Below are 26511 nucleotides of genomic sequence, written 5' to 3' on the forward strand. Positions count from 1 at the left end.
TTCACCAAATGTGGTAAAAATTCACTTTGCTTTGGCCACACCTCCAACATTTATTACAAATATTATTGCAGATTCTGCTCATATGGCGTGACATAATGCTGATATAAAATATTAGGCTTTTCTCAGTCTTGACTTGGGATGATCAAGCATCACTTTTAGTAAACATCATCATCATCATCATCATCATCATCATCATTTCGATTTATATCCTGCTTTTATCCTACAAAGGGCTCAAGGCAGCTTACATCTCCTCCTCCATCTTATCCCCACAACAACAACCCTGTGAGGTAGGCTGGGTTGAGAGTCTGTGGCTGGCCCAAAGTCACCCAGTTGGCTCCATGGCTGAGTGGGGACTAGAACCCAGATCGTCTGAGTCCCAGTCCCAGGCTCTTAAGCACTACTCCACACTGGCTCTACACTTCACCACACAATAAATTGTTTCTTGCCTGAAGGTTTAAATATTTCAGGATATTATCCCATCCTTTCTTGAAACCATACCTCCACCCCCCATGCAATATAAGCAGAAAGTGCACTAGCAGAAGAAACTCTTCAGTTTATTCTCATTGTACCTGAAGTTTTCAAACTGTGGTCATTCCTATGAAAGGGCCCTCTCTCCACTTTGCAAATTCCAACTTTAAAAAAGTCAGCTAAAAACAATTGGAACCAAACTGTTGTGTCTCTTCCTATATAGTATGTGATTGCCATAAAAGATGAATATCTCCTTTTTCAAAAAGCAGAATTACATCTTTATTTGCCTGTCTTCGTCAATCAGGTCTTAAATCAACATAATATCATCACAGACAAAACAATGCAAAAAGTCAACAGTAATAAACCTGGACTAGGTATCTTTCTCCATTGTTCCTGAACTGCCAGAGCAGTCTCTTTACATGGGATGATTCTCCTAATAACCTAATATTTCTTATTTGACTGTGAAAGAATTGACAGTGGGATGCATGTTCCTGTTCTAATTTCAGCCATGGGATTTCTTCTTTATTATTTTTCCAGGACAGAATGGATTTTAACACAGTTGCATAATAAAATTTGAGATTAAGAATGTATAATCTCCTCCCCTCATAAGTACTTTTCCTGCCTCAACCCTTGGGTGTTTTATGTTCCATGATCTTCACAGTAATGTTTTAGATTTGGAAAAGACATCTAGAAAATTATAGAAGCAACCCTCCCTTATTACAAAATGCAAAACTGGTCTGAGGTCCCTGCACACAGATGGTGGCTCTGCCCAATTTTCCATGATCTATGTCATCTCCCCCAGCTTCCTTTGCCCTCTGCAACTCACCGCATTCTGCAACAGTTTCTAAATGTTGGGGGTGGTGGGGGAGGATTGTCTGATAAGTTGTTTAATTTTCATTTGGCCCATTTCATGTGTCATGCTACTTATCAGGCAATATCCTCTGACTAACAAAATGAATAGAAAGAATTTACATTTACAAAGCAAGACCTTGTAACTCAAGAGAGAAAGAGAGAGAAGATATTTCAAGAACAGCACCATTAATACAGTCTTTCTCTGGAGCTATACGCTATTTGAAAAAAAGGCTCTGAGACCACCAATCTGGATGTCGGAAGTTAACTAATTTAATAACACAAATAAACTGAGGAACTACGGTATGTTAATAATGGCTTATGGATAGAAGCTGGGCTAGGTAGATTTTTGACATCTGATGAGATGTTTAAAATGTTTGATTTTAAGAAAGCAATTTCCCCATTTACTTTTATTATTCCTTCTCCCGAAGACTGTCGCAGAATGGTATCTCACACTCTCCCAAGGCAAATAACAGGCGCTGTTCCAAAAGAGGAAACACAAAAGAGGAAATCCACCTAACAAACGGGTGTCTTGCACCTCTTTCTTCCAAGTAGCTGGAATCATATGCAATTGAACTGCAATGACAACCGCATCCTAAAATAAAAATGACAATAGCAACATAAACACACCAGTAAAAGTTCAGCAACAACATTGCAGAGTGACATTTAAGGGTGGCATAAAATGGCACCACCAAAAGGTCAGTAGGAGGGACTTTGCTGCTCTCCTAGACCATAATAGATTATGGAATGCTCTCCCTGGAGAGGTGCGCCTGGTGCCGAGTTTATATACTTTTCGGTGCCGGGTCAAAACCTTCTTATTTAATCACTATTTTAAAAATTAATATATTAATTGTGTCGAACAGTCGCTTTGATTTTGTCTTTTATGTAAATGTTATTGAAAATGTTATGCTTTCATACATGTGATTTTATTTTTATTGTATTATTGCATTTCAATTTTATGAATTGTGAGCCATCCTGAGATGCCAAGGCATAAGGGACGGCATACAAAAGTTTTAAATGAATGAATGGGGAATTAATCTCACGTCCCTGGGAAAGGCATTCCATGATCAGAATGTTGCTAGAGAAATAGCACTCTCTTGAATATCCCACCAACCTCCATTGTCTAGCCATTTTTATTATCACTATTTATATTAACTATTTATTTCATTCCTGTACTGCCAAATGGTTGAAGTTCGCTGGGCAGTTCAAAGCGGTTTGTGAAATACAAGACATAGATACTATCGTAGAATGCAGCATACAGTTGCAAAATACAAAATTGAAAACAGCTTATATAGCTGAAAAAAGTTTCAGTTAAAAACCAGACCTATTAAAAGCAGCTGGCGTTTCCTGTCATCTGCCATCAAATGCCCAGGAGTGAAGGACAGTCTTGACCTGGCACCAAAAAGATGGCCGTGTTAGTGCCAGATGGCCCTCAGTGGAGGACACTTCCATAATTAGGGAACCTCTTCCTGAATTAGAAAGTCGCTCTCCCTTGTTGCCACCCTCCCTCAGGGCTGGCACACAGAGGTAAGCCTCAGCAGTAGGTTGCGGCAGTCTCTGGGCAGAGTTTAGGCAGAAGAGGATACAGTCACATACTGTGGTCTCAGGCCAACTCCAGCAGACGCAAAGGATAAAAATGGACACACCAAGAACTGTGACAGGGGTTATAATGCAGGCAGGGTGGCTTCACATCCAAATCCAGCCATAGATCCACTTGGGGAGTGACAATTCAAACATATCCCTCTTCAGTGAAAGGAAATGACCATCAGACCAAATGTAGGCCGGAGAGCATAGTCTCCAGCCCAAGGTTCCTCCAGCCTGCAGTTAGGCCTGTCCTGGAATTATGGCTTTCCACAGCAAGGCAGGCTACAACAGCCCTTTAGCACCTTCAGTTCAGGTCCCTGAAAAAGATCAACCAGATCTCAGAACAAGAAGAAGCAAATACCTGCACGCTCATGCACAGGCACAGCCCTCGTCCTAACACTGCTGAGGACCAGAGAAGATTCGGTGCTAAATGTATCATTCCCATGCATGCTAAGATAGGAAGGAAAGAAGGAAGGAAGGAAGGAAGGAAGGAAGGAAGGAAGGAAGGAAGGAAGGAAGGATGGATATTGGGGAAAGTGTTTAGTTGGCATGACCACATGGGCACAGAGAGGAGGGGAGACTGAAAACATTCCCTCCACACACATGACTCTGATGACAACCCACCCATCACCAGGGACAAAAGCTCCAACTGGTGTTCTCCTCTGGAACAAATAGCAGCATGTCATGATCACGGCTGGAGAGGGCAGTGTTACAGGTCTCCTCCTCTCTCACAATGGTGTGGTCCTGGACCAGCTATTATTTATTTATTTGAATGACATGCTTCAGGATGCTGTCTTGGTCTGACGCACAGTCAGATGACGGAAATGTTCTTAGCTAAGCATCAAAAGCCTAGTGTTAGAAAATTAGGAAATTTTAATGGGGAGATTTATCATAATTTCCCCCACCATTCCTCTGAGAAGCTCAGGGATATGGTCCTTGCATCTTTGCTTATTTTCACCTCAGAGGAGATGATAATTGGCCCAGGGCTGGCAAGTGAGTTCCATGGCTGAGTGGAGATTTGAACCCGATTTCTGGTGTCCTAGGCACCTCCTCCCCATTTCCCCTTTCCAGCAGATCTGAACCAAAGGCTTTTGAAAGGCCGTCTTCCATTTGATCCAGACAGGTTTTTCTGATACAGGGTGCTTCATAAGAGGGTTGTTCTCTAGCATCAGTCAAAGTAACATTTTCTCCAGTCTCTGGAAGCAGCTCTTGCACATGTGAAGAGTAGATTCCAAACTGAGGACCACCTCCTTCCTTCCTTTCCCACAAGATTTGACTCCATCCCCAGGGAGGTTTGCACAGCTCATGTGCCGGGTGGCAGGAACACCACGAAATTGGGCCACACATTTGGCTTGATGTTGGCTTCCTGGTTAATGAATTCACACCCATTTTCCTCCTGATCTACAACATCGCCTCCAAACCTGACAGAACTGGGCTCTCAGCAGCTGTCTCTCAAATCTCACTCGTTAACCTTGACATTTCTGTGCCATATTCCAACCTCCTTCCTTCTCTGTCAAATTCACATTCCAAATCTGATCTTTCTAACTGGGAAGGCGTTTTGAGGGATGCCATCCCTACATCCTGGTCCTCTTCAACACTACTCATTTCATTTCTAGCGGCTAGAAGTGGTGAGCAAAATGATGGATTTCACTGGAGTTAATTATGCATTAATCAACCTTCATAAACTCTTTCATTTTTCAGGAGTCACCACAGCAAAGAGCAAGACATTGCTTTGCATGAGAACAGTCCATCTTCCTAGCGCCTGCTAGAACCAGCGATTAATTCTGCATCTTCAGTATAAAGTTTCTTTCACTTCCATGATGGTGTAAAAGAAAGTCTTGAAAATGTCAGTTGGTTATCATGCATTATTTCCCAGCAGGGCAACTTTCAGTGCATGTTATGCTGTTGTTCTTAATTACCAGAAGTTATTCTGAAGTAGGGTGGATCCTAATGCTTTCCTTAATCAAATGGATTTCATTATTCCCACAGATCTGGGGTCTCTCTCTGTGTGTATTTGTATTCTTAATGCTAGGACAGGATATTGGTTTATATGTTATGCTTCCCTTTATTAAGCTTTATTGTTGAAACACATGGCTCAAGCCCAAAAAAGAAAAAGAAAAATTAACAAGACTTAGGTTGTGCCCCGCATAAAATAAATGCAATTAGACCAAGTTTCTTCTTAATACTTACTGCGACTAATCCAAAAAATACAGACTATGAACCATCACTTTGTTTTGAAATCAGTGCTTTCAGCCTGTTAAACACAGCAGGAGAGATCCATCCCTCACTGAAATCCATGGAGCCTCCATATGCCAGGCCAACCTTCTTATGCTATCGGTCCAGCTGGGCTAATAACCCAAGGCTGTCTTCTCTGGCAAAGACATTTTGCTAAACTCTCTGGGCCTGAACACTGACCTGCTCAAAATATCTAGAATGACAGCGTTCCAAGGCACCAGATACATACACTGTGAATACATGCAGTCAGAAACTAGTGTTTTAATATCTAGAATATCTTGACTGTTGTTTTAATGTGGGTTTTATTGTCAAAATTGATCTACATTGGAAGTCAAATCTTTTTGTCTCCTCCTTATGGCTGCGCTGGTAGAGGAGGATGCGTCCGGGGGAGGGAAAGCTCACTGCTGTCGTGATGTCATGGTAAATTTCACGAACGGGCACTAATTCTAGCACACACACCAAAGCGCAACAGTCCATAGAGGAATACCCTGTTCGTTATGAACAGTATGGTAGCAGTCCATAGCTCCCTGAGAATGACCTCTATAGAACTCAGTATTGCTTCCTTCTGAACGTGTAAGTTCAGCTTCTAAAGTTTTAGCAAAAGATCACCCGCCAACATTGAGCTTTGATTTAGAAATGTAAACAATCTCACAAAACAGTGTCGCCATTCATTCTGCTCAGAACTGGAATCCCAGTCGTACGGGAACCCCATCAGAGATAAGGAAAGAAGCATCCTGCCTCTACTTAAACATTTTATTTATTTCCGGCTTCCTCTCTGCTAATCTGTCACAAAGTATAGTCAGGCAGTGCTATTGTCATCACTGCATGTACCTGCCAAAGCAGGGAGAATCTATCAATTCCTTTTGCAATTGGGAAGATGATATCCCTGCCTGCTCTGGAAAAAATGAAGAATCGCACTGCCCATATTCCCCCGTTCTTGCATCTGTGGACATGATGTCTGAATACAGTCATTGAATGGCTATTGTATTCTACAGTTAAATATTCCTAAGTATTAGTCACACCCAAGCATAAACCATTTATTTCTAAAAAGAAAGGAAAAATGAGTGCCTGATCGTCTTGCAATGATGACAGTGTTGCAGTTATTGAACAATATATTTTTAAATCACTTTTTTATAATACGCTTAACCTTTGTAGCCAAACCTCAAAGTTTTCGATACTGTTGATTTTATTCTCCTACCAGCTGATATCTAATATGTAAATAGGCATTGAAGACCTTTAAAAAAAATCAACCTGCTTTAATTAGTCTGCCTGATGCTTAGCATAGTTTTTAACTGCTGCTGCTCTAATATTTTAGCTTTGAATTGTGGATTTTCCTGATGTGTGATGTGTCACATAGGATTGTATTCTGTTTTCAACGTGAGCTGTAATGGGGAAGTTTTGCTTCAAAGGAAAACATAGGAATGGATTTCGAAAACCAGTCAACCCACTGAGACCTTCTCCTTGCTTCTTGGCTCTTGATCTAAGTGACTGTGATGTCCTCACAGAGTTTGTCCACAAACCCAAAAACGCCCTACATGTGGACAAGATCAGAAAGAATTCACTTTGCTCTGCCCCAGCTCTGTACTGCATCACAGAAGAGTTTAAAAGATATATGGTAAGTGGTGTACAGATCTGTTAAATAAAGAATGCAGAATATCACAACAGCTACTAGATTTTGATGCCACTGCACCACAGGCTGAAGAGCTAGAGACTTAGGTTCAAATGAAGGCAGAGCATGGGGTAGGGTGGAGTGGGGCGGATGACAGAGAATATCCATGAGTTTGCAGCTCTCCCATGGTCTGACTCTGGATACCACCCTGATGTGAAGGCATGCCGTCATTCCACCTAATTTTATAGCACTGTATATTTAGTGGTCTTGTGCCAAATACAGTACCAGCTGTGTAAGTGCATAGAAAGAGACACTGTTCATTGCTTTTTAATGCAAAAGCATATTTGGCAGGAGCGAGCCATCAGCTCTGTATTCACAAAATGCTTAGCACATTCTTTCTTTTGAAATCATCTCTCATTGTCTGCTGAGATTAAAAAGAAGCCTGAGCAAGCCAGTTCCTTTGTTGCTACTAAAGGATGAAAACTTCCCCTATAAACCAAAGAGATTAATATATATGGGGAGGAGAGGAGAAGGAGGAGAGGGATAGAGATAAAGATATGAGATAAAGATGACAACTCAGACTGGGTTGAAAGGATATGCAAGGCAGCAAAACTGAACTCAATCAAAGAATGCACCAGCATACAGGAATAATTTGCCAGGGCTGTCTAGGAGATGAACCAACGAAAAACAGGAAGAAGACAAATAATTTTAATCATATTCACAAAGTGAAGGGGAAACTATTAGTTAATACAGCTCTGGTATGATTTTTTATTCTTCATTTCAGCTCTGTCCTTGGAAGGGCCCAGCCTTCCACCAAGGAAGCACAAAGAGAATGAGCCATTTTGTTAGACCAAACTGCAGACAGCATTTCTCTCTTTCTCCTTCCCCCTTTGTGGGGAATGGACTAAACTTTAGACTTAAATTTAAGTCAGATCCTTAAAGTCAGGAAGACTTTTGATATCCAATGAATATTTAGTCCAAGACATTTTACAGCCTGAAATAAAATAATATCACTACACCAGCCACCTGCTTGAGCCAACTAGCTGCAACTTTTAGGCACCAATTTTTCAAATCCAGTACTACCTAAAGCCAGTTGTTTTACCTTGGTATGGATCAAGGCAAGCTCTGGCTGAAAATTATTTTACTCATATTTCTTCCAACTAGGAGGTACCTCTGGAGCAGTTTGCAGTAACTCAAAAACACAACAACAAAAAATAACAATAGTTTTTGTTGCTGTGATGTGCCATCAAGTTGTCTCCAACTTAGGGCAACCCTATGAATGAATGCCCTTCAGAATGCACTTCATAGCCCTGCTCAGCTCTTGTAAACTCAAGACTGGAGCTTCCTATATGGAGTCAATCATCTCATAGTTGACCTTTCTCTTCACCATCATGTCCAACTTTCACTAGCCTGTCTTCTCCAGAGACTCTTCCCTGCTCATGTTGTGCCTGAAGTATGAGAATCTCAACTTTACCCTTTTGCGTTTCCAGAACAAGCTCTGTCTTGTGTAGTCCAGGACCCATTTGGTCATCTTTCTGTTGGCCCTGGGTATTTGCAAAGCTCTTCTCCAATACCATGTTTTGAACACATCTGCTTTCTTCCTGCTAGCTTTCTTCAATGTCCAGCTTTCTTGCCCATACATAGTGAAAATATAAAAAGGTAAAAAAGCCAGTTGGGCACCAGATTAAAAATTAAATGCCTATTGGAAGAGGACAGTATTCACCGGGTATGCAAACCTACACAGTGAAGGTGCTAAGCAGATACCTTCTGAAGGGCATCCACAGACAGGGGCCACTGTAGAGAAAGCTGTTTCCATGTTAGTCACCCAGTGTAGTTTAGTGAGCAATGGCCCTTGGTCAGGGACATCTGGGAGGGGATGCTTCTGCAGGCAGACTTGCCTTCAGCCATTTAGCACTAACTAAATGGAATCACGTCCAGGAACTGAATGGCAACCAGTACAGCTGATGCTGCACCGGAGTCACAAACAGCCAGTCCCAGTAAGCAGCCTCACTGCTCAATTCGGCACTGCTTCCAGACTGCATATTCAGGAACTGGCCATCCAAGTAGGAACAGAAGCACTGTAAAACTGTGCCTCTATTTCTCTGTTTAGATAACCTTTTCAGCAGGTCACCATGCAACTGGGACTGAAAGCTGCTAAGAGATCTAGGAGAACCAACCCAGATGAGTTGATCTTTCTTCAAACAAGGGTAAATTCACAAAGCAAGGCAAGTCCCCCTAAAGACTGGGCCTAAAATGAGTCCAATCTGAATTATTCAAAATTGCCTGAAATTTCGACTGGCACATGCACTAGGCGGCTAAATAAGAAAAGGGTGTATCAAATTTAAAATGGTTTATACAAGCATGCCAGCCCTTCCATGCCATTAATATTTGATATCCTGTTCCATTATGAAAGTGGGTGTATGTCTGTAATTATTCAACAAAAGTGTATGATTGTTTATCTGATCTTTTGGCCTAGATTGTGCCACATTGTTTCATATCTTTTGTTTCTCATGGAAACTATGTTTTCATTAAATGTGCCAACTTGGAATCCTGACCTGGTGCGCTTTCATATTCATGTGTATATTAGAGCAGATGTTGTGGAAGTTACCTAAGGCGAGGGCCCAGGTCCAAGTGTGTGCAAGCACGGCAGCAGATGTTCCTATGCACAGTCTTTTAAAACAATCAGCATTCCTGATCAGTTGTTTCAGGGACTGTGCCACAAGGTAGAGTCCTCACGCAGTTCCTGAGGTCCCCGGGAGCTCCCACTTCTGATCCTGACGTGACTTAGACCTACATTTCTATCTTCCCTGCTAAAAGGAACCAGCCAAGTTTACTGGGGGTGGCAGCTGCTGAGAGGAGAGCGCTAGTGGCCAGGGAGTTCTCTTGAAGTAGCAGAAGGGATATTTGAGGGAGGGCACGGAAGGAAGGAAACCCTGAGCTCCTGTTCTCATCCTTCCAGATGGAAGCATCAGCCTAAGCACCTGCACCTAAACCTGTAAACAAGTGTGCCCCCTGCATGCCCAGGAAAATTGGGGCGAATTGTGGGGTGGATGGTTTGTAACAGGTCTTTAAAAGAAATGGGAAAAGGCAGGAGTCGAACTTCCTTCGTGGTGGAAAACGATTGAATCATGCTTTTCTGGGGCTACATTAGACCTCTGCACTCTGTTCATGTTTGCAACTGCACTTGGAAGCATATGTGGCATTTGTAAGCTTTGGTATATTTCCCATGCTTATATTTGATTTGGTGAATGTTTACTTCAGGTATTTTACATGAGGAACATTGCTTAGAATCTGAACTCCTCTTTGGCAAGAGCTGGTACCAACCACGCCAGAATAAAGGCTTGGAAGGAACAGGTTCTCGGATTGAGCAAGTATCAGATGTCACTACCAAGACGTGTGCTCATAAGTGGTGTTCTACCCTGCAGCACTGGGCTTGTAAATCAACTTTCATTTTTAATATGTTTTACAAAGTTAATGCAGGAAATGCAGTTAGTGCTGGAAATAAGCATTCCAGGCCAGTCCTCGCAGGTATTGCCTTCTCAAATGATTTCTCAGCATTCAATTTCCCTGCCTTTGATGGTTGTGTGAAATGGTTCAGTTGAAGAGCATCATGTTTTGGCCAAAGAAAATCTCCATGGGAGAGAAGCCTCTCTTATTTTATTGATTTCCTGCAGAAACAAACAGGCATGTATGCTAAAAGCTGCCGTTGCCCATTTGCTTACATGACCATAAATGTTTATGAATGTTAGCAGTTTTTGGAAAAGACAATTTTGTGATGGGAAGTCCATGCTTAAGATTTGCCAAAGATATAGTCTCATACACAGGCACACAAATGTTCCTTTTGTTACATTTGACTGAATGGCCCATGTGTTTATGCTTCCATTGCATGTAACTTTTTAATACAATGAAGATGTAACTGCTTTTCAAATGTCCCTGCACATGATAGCACTTCCCTCTTCTCATTCTTGTAATCCATTAAAAAAAATCTTGATTTATTTTGTTCTCTGTCATCCTCAGAATCCAGTGCTCATTTGCAGGCCAGGTGCTTTCTCCAAGTTCCAATCCCACCTTGCCTTTGCCCTCTTCAGATACCATGTTTCCCCCAAAATAAGACCAGGTCTTATATTAATTTTTGCTCTAAAAGATGCAGTAGGGCTTATTTTCAGGTGATGTCTTATTTTTTCATGCAAAAGCCATAAGATTCCTGCCCCGAGGGTCCTCCACGATTCCTTTCTTGTGCTCCATGAAATAGCTCTTCCTTTTTGCACCCATCCTGAATTTTGCATCCATGCATTAAGTGCATCCGTTGCGATGCTCAATGTGTTGATGCTACTCGTGCATTGTGCCTGTACTCCAATTGGTCATTTGGCAATAAGTCTCGCGTTCATCGGTTTACATAGGCATCTACCTCTCATCCAATGGCGTCTGCTTCAGTATTTACAAATACTTAATTATAATGTATATTATCATTTATTTGAAGTATTGATGTCAATAATATTATTTATTTATAGTTAATTATATATTAACATTATTATTTTATAATTCAATACGTCTGTCTTGTGCTGCAACGGACGTCTGGCTGACGATCTTAACTGGGGCTTATATGTGGGGTAGGGCTTATCATACGAGCATCATGAAAAATCATGCTAGGGCTTATTTTCCGATTAGGGCTTATTTTCGGGGAAACACGGTATTACCAATTATACCTTTTGTCTTTGCTTCTGATAAACGTCCATGAGATTATCTCAGTTTCATAGTGAGCAAGTGCTACAGGCTGTATGGTGCTACAGAGACCCAGGAAATGAAACCTGAATCAAAGCTGGGTGCTTGGCATATTGAATTCTGAAACTGGCACCTTTTTGGCAGATCCCGGAGGAGCAAAGATAGCAGCCGGATACATTGTAGAGGAAGTTTCAGGTGCTAAACAAAGATCACAAATATCAAGTAGGTTGTTTTTCAGCCTCTGTAAGGATATTCAATCCCAAAGTTTCTCCAAACTATGAAACCTTTGAGGCCTTCACACCGTTGGAGACCTTCCACAGGAATCCTAGCCCATTTAACATAAGGAACTTGAGCAACTTTCCCGGACCAATCAGGACAAATTGGACTGTTGTCGTTTGCTGCCAAATGTCCACAACAGGTGCATTGGGTTTTGAAGAATATTCAAATTTCAAATGGCATATTTTTTAAGAAGTTCCTTGCTCCTGCTTTTCTGCAGAGTTCAAACATGTTCTGTAGGATTACCGCAACACACCTGCCTTGCTTGCTCTGCCTAACCTCACATTGTGCTCGTTTCATAAGCTCTCAACAGCTATGGTAGAACTTCCAGATCCTTGAGGGATTCCTTCTGGAATAGCCTCTGGAATAGCCAATTCCCAAACTTGCCACTTCTTCCAGCAACAACCTTCCCCTTGAAAGGGTGGAACACCACTCTGCATGGACAGCAGTCCCTGTAAAAATAGCCCCATGCTTTTCCTTTGCAAATGCTCCTCAAGCTCCAGCCAGCTTTGAACTGGGCCTTGCCACTTCTAGGCAGGTCCTTTGTTTCTTGGAGGAAGCAGGTTTAAGCCCATAATATACTTCAGCAACCACCTCCTCATAGTAAAGTGGCAGGGGGAGATCAGTCTGTGATTTTGTTACAGCGACTTCTGTCACCGAAAGGGAATGGTTCCCTTAACCGACGAAGAGGCCTAAAGAACCAACCACCCCTTCCTTCATGCAAGTGGCACTTCCAGTGACCTCAACTGGGGACTGGGACCAGGGCAGCACTATCTTTCCCTGAAAATATTTCTTTCCACCCAGAAGATTGAGCTGGCTGAGTTAAAGGTAGAACATAAGATGGCTTCCTGTCCGCCAGCTCCTCTCTCTCCTCTGGTCTCCTTCACCTCTGTGAGGAAAGGGAGACAAAAGGAGTTGGCTGGGAGAACCAGCTGGGAACCACTGGCCCACTGCGCTCCTGGATCATTGGAGAGAAGAGCAAAGGGAATTTAGAGGAGGACGGGATCTGCCAGGGGCTTTCTGCCTAAGCAAAATATCCCAGGCAGCGTATCACTCAACGTGAACATTCACGTGCAGCATCAGACTGAATGGGCAGCCACAGAAAAATGGCTGCATTTGGGATTCTCAGTGAGAAGTTAGTGTTGCTGTAGGAGCAGATTTAGAGAAGCACACATGTTTACATAGCCGAGCTAACCACAGGTGTAGATGTGTCACTAGTGGGTGTAACTGTCTCACTGAGCATCCTCTTGGGTGCTACACTTACTATATCTCCCAAGAAATTCTGGTAAGACGCAAGTGTTTGGATGCAAGACACAAAGGCGAACATTCTTCCAGCGTTTGTTGGATTTTGTTCTTGAGTATGCCTAAGACAATTTTCAGGGAGCATTTTGCAATGTGTCCACTGCTGTCCAAGACCACACTTGATTAATATCTTACATGCAGACATTTCAAGTCAGCCACTTGGCTTGAGACTGCAGCAGTAAACGTCTGGTTTATCGCAGTCAGTATGTGCGTGGGGGAGGGGAAGAAGTTACAATAACGTGTTTACACGGAGGCTTTACTGCATGTGCATTGGCAGAATTAAGAGCCAAATGCATTTTTGTGAACATAGGAAACTGTCCCACATCAGCTGCAAGATACATCACCAACTATGGCCAATGTAAACTTCATGTACTCGGCTTCACTGAACTCGTTTTTCTTCTGTTTCCCCGCTTAAGCCATCATCTTAATTGTTGTCAGAAACATGCCTCTTGATCCAGCTGGTACTAAGCAGGTTTCTTCAGCCACATCTCTGCTGCTGAAAAGAACAGCACATGCAGCCGGATGCACACGGAGCCTGTCTCATGAGGAGAGCACCGCAGAGGAGGACAGAGTGGCGAGGATCGCCTTCTTTGCTCCTGCCCTGCCAGGCTGCTGCTCCTTCGGACGACTTGATGGCTCTCACCCAAGCATTAACGGAGCACCAGAGGTGAGCCCACCTTCTCCTTCGTCTGCAGCCTTGATAAAATACAGAGGGAGAAGCTGCTGCATGTATTTCAGGGGAAGCTCTCTTTGTGTCTTCCTTAGGGATGTGAGGGAGAAGACTATGGTGCTTCCTAAGAGATGAAAGATATGCATTTTCAATTATGGCTGAGCCTGTCCCAGTCTTGGGTCCACATACATTGCTGCCAAGCCTAGCACTCCCAGCCAGCACAGGAAATGGTGAGAGAGGGCAGGAGCATCAGGGGACCAAAGAATGGGAAAGGTTATTTATGACTGATACTGTTACAAGTGAAGTTGTGTGTTCAGAATTATAATTTTCTATCAGATGTTAAGGTTAAACACATATTCTAGCAAATTCCCCTCCATTTATTTCCTAGCCTTTCAACTGGAGTACATTTTGCCTCCATTTACTTCCCAAAGGACACTGTGAGACATTCCAGAGCCAGCTAAGGGGGAAAGAAGAGGAGGAGAGCAACCCACGTAAGCCTAATTGTCTGTTGGATATATCTTGTGTTGTTCAACAAATGAACAACCCACTGTGACTTATTTGCAAGGTGGTTTAGCATGGTGTGGAATTGATAAGGGTTTTTAAAATTTTCAGGTATAAAGTTCTGCGTACATATTTTGTACCAAAGAGCCGAAGCATCTAAGAGGTCCTAGGAACTACCTGTCTTCAGGACCAAGGTAGAAGAAAGGTAAATCATTTCATTTACACATATCCTATAGACAAGCAAACAAGAAGGATGATTTAGGACAGCATCTCCTGGAAGAATCTAGGATTATAAATCACTTCTGGAAGAAAAGTATCTGGTGATTTTTAAAAATATGATCCAAGAAATGTAGAACAAAAAAGGTTGCTTAGGAGACAGTCCTACGGCTGCTTGGATGCTGTCTGGGCAGCCATAGGAAAAAGCAAAGACTGCTGTGAAGTTGAAAAACCTTCTGAGGTTGTCATAGAGGCTGCATGTTTGGGTGGCCACTGCTCTGCCTCTCAGCCGAATGGCAAGTCCTAAGTAGTGTCAGGCTGATTTAGGGATGGTGCGCGGTGGGAAATAATTGATTAAGTTTATATTATGTATCCTCAACATCAATTGTCTTGCTTTGGAAAAATGTTTTGCTCATCTGAAGAAAAGCTGTTTTTTAAGAGCCGAAAGGACGAGTGCTTGATCATTCCTGATGAGTCAGAAAACATATTGTGATCCATATATCTGACATTGTATCTCTCCTTCTCAGCACTGAGGTTCTGAGAAATGTTGACAATAAAAAGGATTGCATGTCTTTATTTTACAGCATCATAGGAGCCAAAACAAGCAAAGGGAAGATGCTTCTTCCAGGAATGAGAAATATTCTTTTCTGTCCTTTTTTAATGCAATACCTCTGAGGACAGTGGCTGCTAGTTGTTAATAGCCCTCCCAGGTGATGAATATTTATTGTTTAGGGATGCTGAGGATTCCTTGATGCATCATTGAAAGTTAATGGTGGATCAAAAAACAGAGCCATTGCATCATTGTGGCAAAAGAATTTAAATCAAAATGAGAGGAAATGGGAAAATATCCCAAACATTCTAACATACACTCCTTTGTATAAGAAAATATCCCATACTTTCCGACATTATTTGTTAAATAAGGTTTCTGACAGGCAAGCCTATGCATGTCTACTCAAAAGCAAGTCCCATTCAATTCAATTAGAATCCCTCCTTTGTAAGTATGTGTAGAAATGCAGGCAGGCACTGCTGATCTGGTGCCTGCCAGCAAGCAAGCAGTTTTTATTCAAGCAGGCCCGTTGGGTTCTGTGTTTATTCAATATGTTTATTCTGTGATTGGGCTCTTAATTGTGCTCTAAGGTTTCTTACTGTTTCCATCAGATTCATTGATCTAAGTCAGTAACCAGCCTTGCCTGCAGTTCTCAGGAATGCCTAGAGATGCCACTGGTGGAATTGCTGGCATATAAAAATGTAAATAAATAAATAAGGAAGGAAGGAGCAATACAAATCATCCAGCAACACCGCTTCTGATTAAGTGTGTGTAAGTTGGCTCACTCCCCACAAGACCTGGTGGGAATCAGGCAAGGTGTAAAAAGCATACCAGTGTAAAAGTATCCTATCATACCTAAGGGCACACAGAATGCACACTGTTGCTGCTTTCTTCGTATTGGCACAGTCCTCTTCAGTTACCCAAAGGAATATCAGTTTGAAAGGGTATGGACAAGATAGCACGGCCTTTAGGCTGCAGAGAGCAAGGTTATAAAGAGAACATTCAGATGGGAAGGTGCCAAGCAGCAGTTTTCCTATTAATCAACTTTCCTATTAATCAGCTGGGTTTGCGATAAAGGCAGAAGGAAGCTGCAGAGAGGAACTGCTAGACACTCCCAGCAATCCCCAGTTCTCCAGCTCCATGCTAGTTTTGTTGTTGCTTTAGGAAGCAGGCCAAGATCAAGCATAAGGAGAACTCTAAATAGTCATGAATAGTTGGCTGCATGTTTTTGAATGGATGAGACATCACTGCAGGGACACAAAACCCTCAAAATGTGTTGTTGTTTAGTCACAAAGTCATGTCCAATTCTTCACAACCCCATGGACAACATCCTTCCAGGCTCTCCTGTCCTCCACCATCCCTCGGAGTCCACCCAACCCCCACACCCGCTACCCCAGTGACCCCATCCAGCCACCTCAACCTTTGCTGTCTCCTTTTGTGTTCAATTGTTCCCATCATCAGGGTCTTCTCCAACGAGTCCCTCCTTCTCATTAGGCGCGTTGAGCTTCATCTTCTGCATGCCATAGCTCATAACTTCCTTGCACTATGCAAGCCCTTTCACCACAGCAAGGCAGTGATCCATGAATGATCACTCAAAAGGTGCCACTCCTTAAAAAAAAAAAAAAAAAAGCATCCAGTGCTGGCCAGAAGAGAAAGGGGTAGCCAGCAAAAGAGCCACATGCAGTAAATGTCAGATATTTGAGAGCTGCAAGTGAGCACCCGCGGGTGCCAATGCCGCAAACCACAACATAATCTCAAAGAGCCACACGAGGCCTGGGCTGGCCACCCCTGCTATAAACGATGCTAAATGCATTCTTGCAGTTATGCACTTTTAAAAAACAAATGAAGGTAGCATCAGCTGGGGAAGGGCTGATCATTATCAAGTGGAGATAGTGATTTTTCCCCTTTCCTTCCCCTCCACTGGAAAAATCTTGGTATTTCCTTAACAGGGAAATCTTTATTGGTGCTAATGGAGGATCACTCTGCTACAAATCCCAGGTTCACAAAAGGGATTTCCCGCAGTTCCATAGCAAGGCAGGAAAGCTGGATTCCCACTCCATGCCTGCTGTGGTCCCTATAATTAGCAAACCTTCTGGCCAGCCAATGTTCTTCACATTGCTAAAAACATTTGGAACATACATGTCCAGTTGCATGTCATTTGGACCTACGTTGCTCTGAGGTTATGGAAGCCTAAGCATCAAAGTCCATTTTCTTATAACTGGCTAAGTTTCTGTGATGCTATGAAATGTTAATGAACGTTCTAGCTGCTCAGAAGCAAAGCATCAGCACAAACCAGTGCCATCCTAACGCATGGGCCTGATGGGCACTTGCCCGTGGGCCCCATACTAATCTGTGTATGTTAACCCTTGGAAAATTGGAAAACTTCCAAACTTAACAGTAGTTGTAGTTGTTGTAGGGGCCCCAGTAAACTGCTTTGCCCGGGGCCCATAATGCTGTTAAGAAGGCCTTGGCACAAACGTCTCAGAGACCAAAGGAGCTGTATGGGCAGGAAGAACCAGAGAAAGGCCAAGAAGTCTCAGTCTAGAACAAACCAACCGAAGGGGGCAAAGCAGCTTTCATGGGCTTCTCTGTCATTTCTCTTGTATTTCTTCTCATGTATTTCTATCATTAGTGTCTTTTCCCATCCATACAGGATACCAGAAACGGAGGCACATTAAAACTGATCTTAGTGGCTTAATTGAACCATTGTTTTCTCATTAAAGAGTGTCTAGTGTTTATACGGATTTATCTTGGTAAACAAAGCAAGCTGATTCACCATGAAGGGAATTCATCAGTCATCATTACTGCCTCTGTTTAACAGCGCCTAAGTAATTTTTAACAGCTCGAAATGAAGGTGGCATTGTTTCTGCAGCAGCAAGGCATGTTTGATTCAAAACCAAGGAGGGTAATTAGTATTGCCTGAGAGCATGTTTCTGTGCACAAGAGCACTTCCACCTGCCTCCTTTGAAGCATAGCAGAGGGAGGCAACAGCCAAGAAGGAATGGTGATCATGAATCAGGTCCACCCACTCTGCTCTCGCTCTCTCCTTCCCTCCCTCTCACACACCCCTTTCACTAGGACTTTTGCAGAAAGAGTCCTGGCTAACTGCTGATTCAACCACATCCTGAATCATGCATGGATCCCCTCACTTGCACACCCGCATTAAAGAGCTTCGCAGAAGCCAGTGGGTAGTTATTCGACTGCAAAGCCACTTGTCTGCAAAGAGGCCACACGATTCTTCAGCCAAAGCTATGCAGGCTCAGGGCTCAGGATCCGAAGCCTAAACCCCTTTCTCACCACCCTCCATAGCTGGTGTAGAAATCAGGGAGGGTGTGTCAGGGTGGGCAGGGAGGCGAGGAAGCCGTGGGTGCAGCTCTGCACCAGTTCGATTCAGTGCCCAGCCTCCTTCCTGGCATTAAATCTAGACGGCTGGAAATGGCCATGCAAAGAAAATGCTTGCCATGAGATGCAGCAGTGATGGCACTTGCTGTGCTCGTGTTTGGCATAGGATGCTCACAGGCCTCCAAGTCCCAAGGCTTCTGAGCGCCTGCTGTGGGGGCCCTTAAGGTCCTGCTCTTCCCCTAACAATAGAGGGGGCTGCCTTGAATCAGGCTGTTTGTTCTTTGGATCAGTATCTACACCGACTGCCAAGACTGTCTGGGCTTCCCAAACTGGGCCCTTTCCTAGCCTTACCTGGAGCTGGGGGGGACTGCCCTTGGGACCTTCTCTTGCAAAGGTGTGCCCTGCCACTAGACTTTAGCCTTCTTCCTCACCTCCATGGTGGTATGTGGAGCAATGCCCAGGCAGCTGTCGGCTTGAACAGAAGAATGCGTCTTTTCCCTAGCCAAAATTCTGGATAATAGAGTAAAAGCTAATAATATGCTGATACATTAATATATAACTAAATGAGTCTTTGAAATAAGCTGGAAATGTCACTCAAACTTTTATAATATGTAGTGGAAAAGAGCATATCTTTATTTTTATTGTCATTTAGTATAGAAGTTCCTATAATATAACATTATTTCATTAAAAATATTCCTGGATTGGAAATCTGGGGCAATATCCTATTTGAAACTAATGTAAATTCTTTTGTACTAGCACAGCCATCTTTGACACAAGACCAGCTGTGTTTCTTGGTACCACAAGTTTTCAAGGAAAACACACACAAATGCATTACATACAATTGCATCCACGTCAACTTTCAGACCACCTAATTGCTTTCATTTGCCTGAGACTGTCTCTGTCTCCAGGTTCGGGCTGCAGTGAGGTATTCACCAAGCCCAAATTCAAATGGCAGGAGAAAGGTTTCAAGCCATTAAGGAACAACCATTCGGTTTCTCCCTGACTACTCCTTCATTTGTCAGGGAAAGTTCAAATGATGGCCTAGTCAAACAAAGCAATGGCACATTACATTAGAAGCTGAACTTTTCATAATAGCAGAGGGATGAGACTCCTAGCATATAATAGTTAAAATTGCACCATGAAAGGTGCAGGTAAAAGTCATTTCTTACCAACTTCAAGGGTAAAGGAATTCAAAGGATAAAGCAAATCGCAATCCCATTACAAACTTCACAGTCTCAAACTGAAAGGACAATCTATAGAACTGAATTTTTGTTGATCTAGCACCTTTCAACTGGACAGTCTTTATCTGTTAAAGCACATAGATCAAGCACTGCATGAAAAGAATACAATCATGTATGCAGAAAAGCACACTGACATTTCGGTGGTTGTCTTTTTTTTAACTAGTATTCCACAAGCTTCAATTCTGGAATTAATTCTAGAACCTTTCCTAATTTTATTAGAATATAGGTATGGAAGGAGAGCAAAGTGAACCAAAGAAATTATTGTCTAATCTCTTTATTGTCCTAAAGCAATAGCAGTAGTAAATAACAATAATAATAATAATAATAATAATAATAATAAGAAGAAGAAGAAGAAGAAGAAGAAGAAGAAGAAGAAGAAGAAGAATAGGGATGTATTTAATTGGTTGAAAGTGCTTTTACTCCTAAGAAGATAGGAAGGCCCATGAGATCAGATGAAAGGCCTCAGATGTCCATGGGAAACTTAAAACTCAGCACAAGGCAAAGCACTCTCTTTCCACTGACTGTGCCCCTGCTTCAGCCTTCCATACTATGATCCATCCTGCTTCAGAGGGAGGCCAAACCCTCAGGAGCAGGTTATGGGTGACATTGGTGTCTCAACTTTCTGCTAGGACAAAGTTTGCTTTCTATACAACAAAATGACTTTTATATAGTGCAGCTGCAACAGAATTTCTTTTCTTTATGTTTCTACACTGACCAATGGCCAAAGTTCTTTAAAAAACAAACTGTTATAAAAAAAGGATTGCATTTGTGTGTTGTTTTGTTTTGTTTTTTTGAAACATTCCTTAGAGTAACCTAAATAGCAAACACTGAAACTGAGTGTAGTACTTACCTAGCAAGAATCCTTCCTGCCATTTAAAATAATGCTGGCATTAAGTGAAGTCCACATTTTGTTGAGGCAATTATATTTCCATTGGTTTAATGCAGATGTTGCCTGTAACAGAGAGAAAGCTGTCTTTTCCAGATGTATCCTGGTTTTGCATTCTGATGCTCACTAATGAGCTAGAAGAATGAGATGATTCCACTGAAGACAAGACTAGTCACAGCTGTCTCGCCTTGACATGTAAGGCTGTCACTTAACAGAAATGTAATTAATGCATTTGAGGAGACAAAGAGCTAAATTAAAGGCTAAACATGGCAGATGCACTGAACATTGTCCTAATGAGATAGAGGAGGAGGAGGAGGAGGCAGGAGGGATATGGGAAAGGGATGGTCAACACTTTTCCTTCAAGCTGTTGCTGTGCCCCACATCATACCCATTCTCAACTGGGTCAGACCAACAAAACCAGGTCTCACTATTTTTGAAACAGTTCTCCAAGCTGCTGGTCCAGTTCAAAGCCCAGGTACAAAAGTAGAGGAAGAGAGGAATTCTTGTCACATCTGCTGAGCATTACCGATCTGGTCACTGTGCTTAACTGTGGAGCATGACTGAATGGAGGGGCTGCAGCTCAGTGACCAGGTGCTTGGTTTGCAGGCTAAGCTGCCAGGTTTGATCCCCAGCATGCCCTGGGAGGGAGGGAAAACCCTGCCTGCCTGCCTGCCTGCCTGCCTGCCTTCTTTGCCCTGTGCTCCTGTGTTCTGCAGCAGGTGCAGCTAGATCCTATGGCTAGGTGAGCTCTAAATCAACTTCAGAATTCAAAGGAAAGGGAACAAAATTCTTTTGTCCTCCATTTGTCTGTTGGTAGTAGAGCTGTATTTGCACAGGCACCCTGAGCCCCAGGCCAAATTGGCCACATTTTTCATTAGAACTGAACTCTTTGGGGCTTCTCTTTTGACCACAGGCCATGGGTTCCTGTTACTCAGTGTTGTTGACAATGACGGGCAGACATGGCTCCTGGGAAGTCAAGAGGGTTATTTTGGCTCACCCTACTTGCAGCTGCTGCGGACTGAACCCCAGGCCTTCTGCATGCAAACTGGTGCTCTCCTACTAAGCTGCAGTTCTTCCCCTTCTGGCGCAGGACCTGAGGAACAAGAGGAGGATGCTCTTCTCGATGAATGTCCCGAGATGATCTTCAGGGGGCCTTCTGATTGCTCCTGCCTTCTGGTGTGAGGAAGGTGGCAATGGGGGACATGAATTTCTCAATGGCAGCTCCACACCTTTAGAATGCCCTCCCCGGGGAAGCTTCCTACCATTCACTCTTTTTTGTGACAGAACCTTTTGTTAAAAGTTCCCAGGCCTCTTAAACTGTGGCAGATCCCTCAGGTTTTATTCTACCCTCTCTCTCATGCTCTCTCTGTTTACTGCCCTGCTCTTTTTTCCTCTTTGTGGTTCTATTGACATTGTGCAGTTTATGATTGCATCACTTTTTGGATTTATTAGCTTCCCAAAGGAGGGGAAAGCAATACTGTTGGGCAGCATAGCAATCCAGTAAATAAATAAACCAACAAACAGGTCTTATGTCTAATGTCTACTTGGGCCCTAAAGAGTCATAACAAGAGGCTACACAATTCACAGCAAGAAATGATATACTTTTGAAAATCATTGCTGATTCTCAAGGGTTGCTAGATGGATCTTTCCTTTGCACAAAAGATGAACGTTCTTATTGTTCATAGATCCTGAGTTTATATTTCCAAGATTTTTTTCAGTGTCTTTCATCACTGCCTTTCCTTTCTTCAGATGCTTCATACTTCCAGATGCAGTTCTACTCAAGGCCTGGATCTAATTTCTTGGTTATAACAACTAAGAGCCTCCTTCAACATCTCTTTCTGCCATTAGATGCCTACCTAGCCTTCCCAAGCTTGGTGCTCTCTCGCTATATTTGGCTACAACTCCCAGCATGACTAGGGAAGATGGGAATTTTAGTCCAATGTATCTGAAGGCATAATTCAGCAACTGAAGGCATAATTCAGTGGTATCCCAGGATGATCTAGGAAACAGTAGGATTTTCCAGAGTTTTGTCACCAAGGTTAAAAACTGGTTAAAAACCAAGGTGCTAAAACTGACCCAGTCCATAATGGGACTCCGACAACTGAGCCCTGCCTCCTCACAGCCTGTGCAGAAGGGATCACACAGGCCGTTCTCCACTCCCAGATCACAACTGGACCTTGGAGAAGGAAAAAGAGTGAACCAGGGTAGTGGCTGGGGCCATGGAGTAGTGCCACCCCAGTCACCTTCACATCCCTAAGCCTAGAGAGCCAAAAATACTTCTCTACATAAAATGTGGGGCGAGCAGCACACAATAGGAGGCACAGTGGCAGCAGGTGAATCGGCTGCCACCGATCCTCATGCCTGCACTGGATGCTCATCAGCCTCTGTGTTTGGGCTTAGGAGCATCTGTCAAAAGGGCAACAGAATTGCCCCCTAGACCGGGCCCACTTAAGGTACAATCCTAGCAAGTTTACACAGAAGCTGGGCTTGCAACTCCCAGCACACCCCAGTCAGCAACTCCAGAGACAAAGGAGAAGAGCAGGAGCCAGTATGTTCAGGATCCTAGAAAAGAGAATTGTTATACTCATTGGATGAGAGAGGATGCTAGAAATGTTTTGGTAAACTGTAGATAGGGGAAGCAGATGTTAATGCTATCATTAATTACCCCCAAATTTACAGATGGGCTGTAGCTTGAGAATGGAAATGCACCTTGCTAGGCCTTTCTTCCTGTTCAGATGTTCCGCTTTATGGGTGAAAGGGGGAGTGGGAAATACTTTCCCACTTTCTACTCCACAAGACTTTTCAGGGGGTAGTGTACCAATGCTGGGTTATAGCAGAGAGCAGAAAAACGATTCTCTGTTGAATGTGTTTGTAAATGGCCCACATATGATATTAGCAGCAGTACTTACACAGACTTCCAGGAAGTCCTCTTCCAGGATTAAGGCTGAAATCCTGTGCATGCTTACTGAACAGTAAGACTGAGAATTCCTCTTTTGTCACTACTTTCTCCCTTAATTCTTCAGACTCCTTTCCAGAATGCATAAGCTCAGGGATGGATATTTGCTCTTCATCCTCGGCTGCAAAAACTGATGAAAAGAATCCATTCAGCTTCTCTGCAATTGCCTTGTCCTCCCCTAATGCTCCTTTAATTATCATCCAATGCCCCAACTGCTTCCTTGGCCACTTTCTTTCTTCTGTTATATTTGAAGAATTCCTTCTTGTTAGCCTTGATAATGTTAGCAATGTGCTCCTCAAACTGTTTCATTGCATCGCTGCTTATCTCCATTCTAGGTCAAGGAATATTCAAATTGATCAGTCAAAGTGGATGGAAGAGGTGCCTTCTACAACCAATACCTAGATCTTTGCAGCTGTGAAAGATAGTTTTTTGAAAACTTACTGGAGCTTCCATTTAAGCAAAAGATAATCTCCAACTGTATCCTAGTGCTAGTACATGGTGCTAGCATAAATCAACAGATTCTCAATGCAACTAGCACTTGCTAAGTAATGGAGGAAAGAGGGCCACCAAAACTCAGAGATGCTGGATCTTACTGACAAATGGACACTTCTTTCCCATTATCCTATCAAGCTGTAGCTATATTTCACAACTGTTGAAATACTAGCACATCATTAGTGCTCCTGCTGGGGCACACTTGGATACTACCCAAAATGGTGAGCATCATGCAGTTTTAATGGGTGAGCTTAATAGATGGTGCCCCGTGACAGTCTAATCAGCAAACTAGCTGCGAATGGGCTAGATGGAACAGGAGGATCCATAATTGATTACAGAACTGAACACAGAGAGTGCTTCTCAATGGCACCTTCTCAGATTGGAAAGAGGGAGCGAGTGGGTTATTGCAGAACTCAGACCTGGGCCCAGTGCACTTCGGTTTTCTTAATGGCTTAGGTGAGGAAGTGCAGAGAACGGTTATCATATTTGCAGATGACACAAAATTGGGTGGGAAAGCTACTACCCTGGAAGTTTTCAAGATGAGCTTGATAGGTTGAGGTACTGGGCTGAAAGCCACAGAATGCAATTCAATAGGGAGAAATGCCAGGTTCTGCACCTAGGAAGAGGGAACCAAATGTGCCATCACAAGATGAGAGAAACTTGTTTCAACAACACCACAAGCCATAAGGATTTTGGAATTATTGTGGATCACAAGTTGAACATAAGCCAACAATGTGATGTGACTGAAAAAAATGAGAAATACTATATTGGGCTGAATTAATAGAAGTATAACTTCCAAATCAGATAGGGTACTGTTTCCCCTCTATTTGGAATTAGTTAGGCACCATCTGATGTACTATGTCCAATTCTGGGCACCACACTTCAAGAAAGATGCAGACTGGGAAAATGTCAGAGAAGGGCAACAAAGATGATCTGGGGACAAAGCCCTAAGAGAACAGGTTGAAAGAACTGGGTTTGTTTAGCTTGCAGAAGCGAAGACTGAGGAGAAATATGATAATACTCAAGTACTTGTAACTTGAAAGGCTGTCTCAAAGAGGAAGGACAGGATCTCTCCTCAGTCATCCCAGAGTGCAGGATACAGAATGATAGGCTCAAGTTACAGGAAGCCATCCTGCTGGACATCAGGAAAAATTGCCTGACAGTTAGAGCAGTATGGCAATGGAACCAATTATCTAGGCAAATCGATTAGGTGGTCATAGGTTGTCCCAAACTAGAGGCATTCAAGAGACAAGCTAGACAGCCATCTGTCAGGATTGCTCTAACCTGGAGTTTTGCACTGAGCAGTGGGTAGGACCCAATGGCTAATAGGCCACTTCCAACACTACCATTCTAGGAAGTTCAATTAATTCTATGTCTACTAAGAAGTAAGTCCCACTGAGTAAATGGGACTTACTCCTAGGTAAGTTGTGTAAACAACAATCCCATATGCTGTTTCCTGGGAACAGGCCCCAAGGAACTTAATTACACTTATTTTTTGTTGCTATTTCTAAGCCTATTCTGCAAGTTTAAAACAAAAAATTCTTAGACTGGCAACAAGCGGTATTATATCAAATCCCAATTGCAATTATACTGTTTCATAGACAATAATAGTGCAGGTTAATTTTGTTGGATAAGGACCTCCTGCCTTAAAAGTCTAGATAGTTCCTTCCATAAATCTTGTTCCTTTTAATACAAGTTTGTTCTGTATTTCCTCTTTGTGGATATAAAAGAAAATGAGTAATATTTTATTGAACATCTGCTTTTCCTTTGCTAAAGTGCTTTTCACTTTTTCTGAAAGCCACTGGCAGCATGAATACATAGGCTCTCTTAGGACAACATACCATTTCCTTCACGTTTTCATCTGTCCAAGTGTTTATTATCCTGTAAATTTAATTTTGGCAACTTCTTCTCCCTTTCCTAGCTTTAGTGTGTTTTACATATTAAAGTCTCATATGTCCCGCTGCCTCACTCAGCACATCCACTTAAAACTGTTTTCACAATACAGTTGAGAGAGATCCACAAAGATATAAATCCCAACATCAAAAACTTCCTGTCCTGGCTTTCTTGATCCATCTGTCAGAACTGACTCAGTTTCAAGACTCCCCAGCAAAGGAGTCAGTTCTTGGAAGTCCACCTTCTCCCATGGCTTTTACAGTGTAGGAGCTATTTCAGCATGGACCACACCACCATCTGCCAGAAGTACAATGGGCAGGGGCAGCAAGCATTAGCCAACTCCGCTTTTGAAACGTTGAAAAGGTAGCGGGGCAGATGTGAAAGTGGCTTCCAGGTGTGTTGGGAATGATCTGAGAACAGACATGCCCTGCCTGGAAAACAATGGCTCTGCAATGCCACAGAAGCCCACCCATTTTTTTTTTTTTATTTTGGATTTATATCCTGCCTTTTTCCTACAAAGGGCTCAAGGCAGCTTACATCATTCTCCCCCTGCATCTTATCCCCACAACAACATCCCTGTGAGGTAGGTTGGGCTGAGAGTCTGTGACTGGCCCAAAGTCACCCAGTTGGTTCCATGGCTGAGCGGGGACTAGAACCCAGGTCGTCTGAGTCCCTGTCCCATGCTCTTAACCACTACGCCACACTGGCTTTCAGGTGTATTG

General features: G+C 42.9%; 1 pseudogene; it reads right to left on the reverse strand.

Annotated features, from left to right (window-relative positions):
• Window positions 1-11558: 11558 nt before the first annotated feature.
• LOC123021863 lies at window positions 11559-23604 on the reverse strand (annotated as a pseudogene).
• Between the last annotated feature and the right edge of the window lie 2907 nt (window positions 23605-26511).

The sequence above is a fragment of the Varanus komodoensis genome, unplaced genomic scaffold, assembly GCF_004798865.1.
Source record: "Varanus komodoensis strain SLA01 unplaced genomic scaffold, ASM479886v1 scaffold18_1, whole genome shotgun sequence".
Classification (NCBI taxonomy): Eukaryota; Metazoa; Chordata; class Lepidosauria; order Squamata; family Varanidae; genus Varanus; species Varanus komodoensis.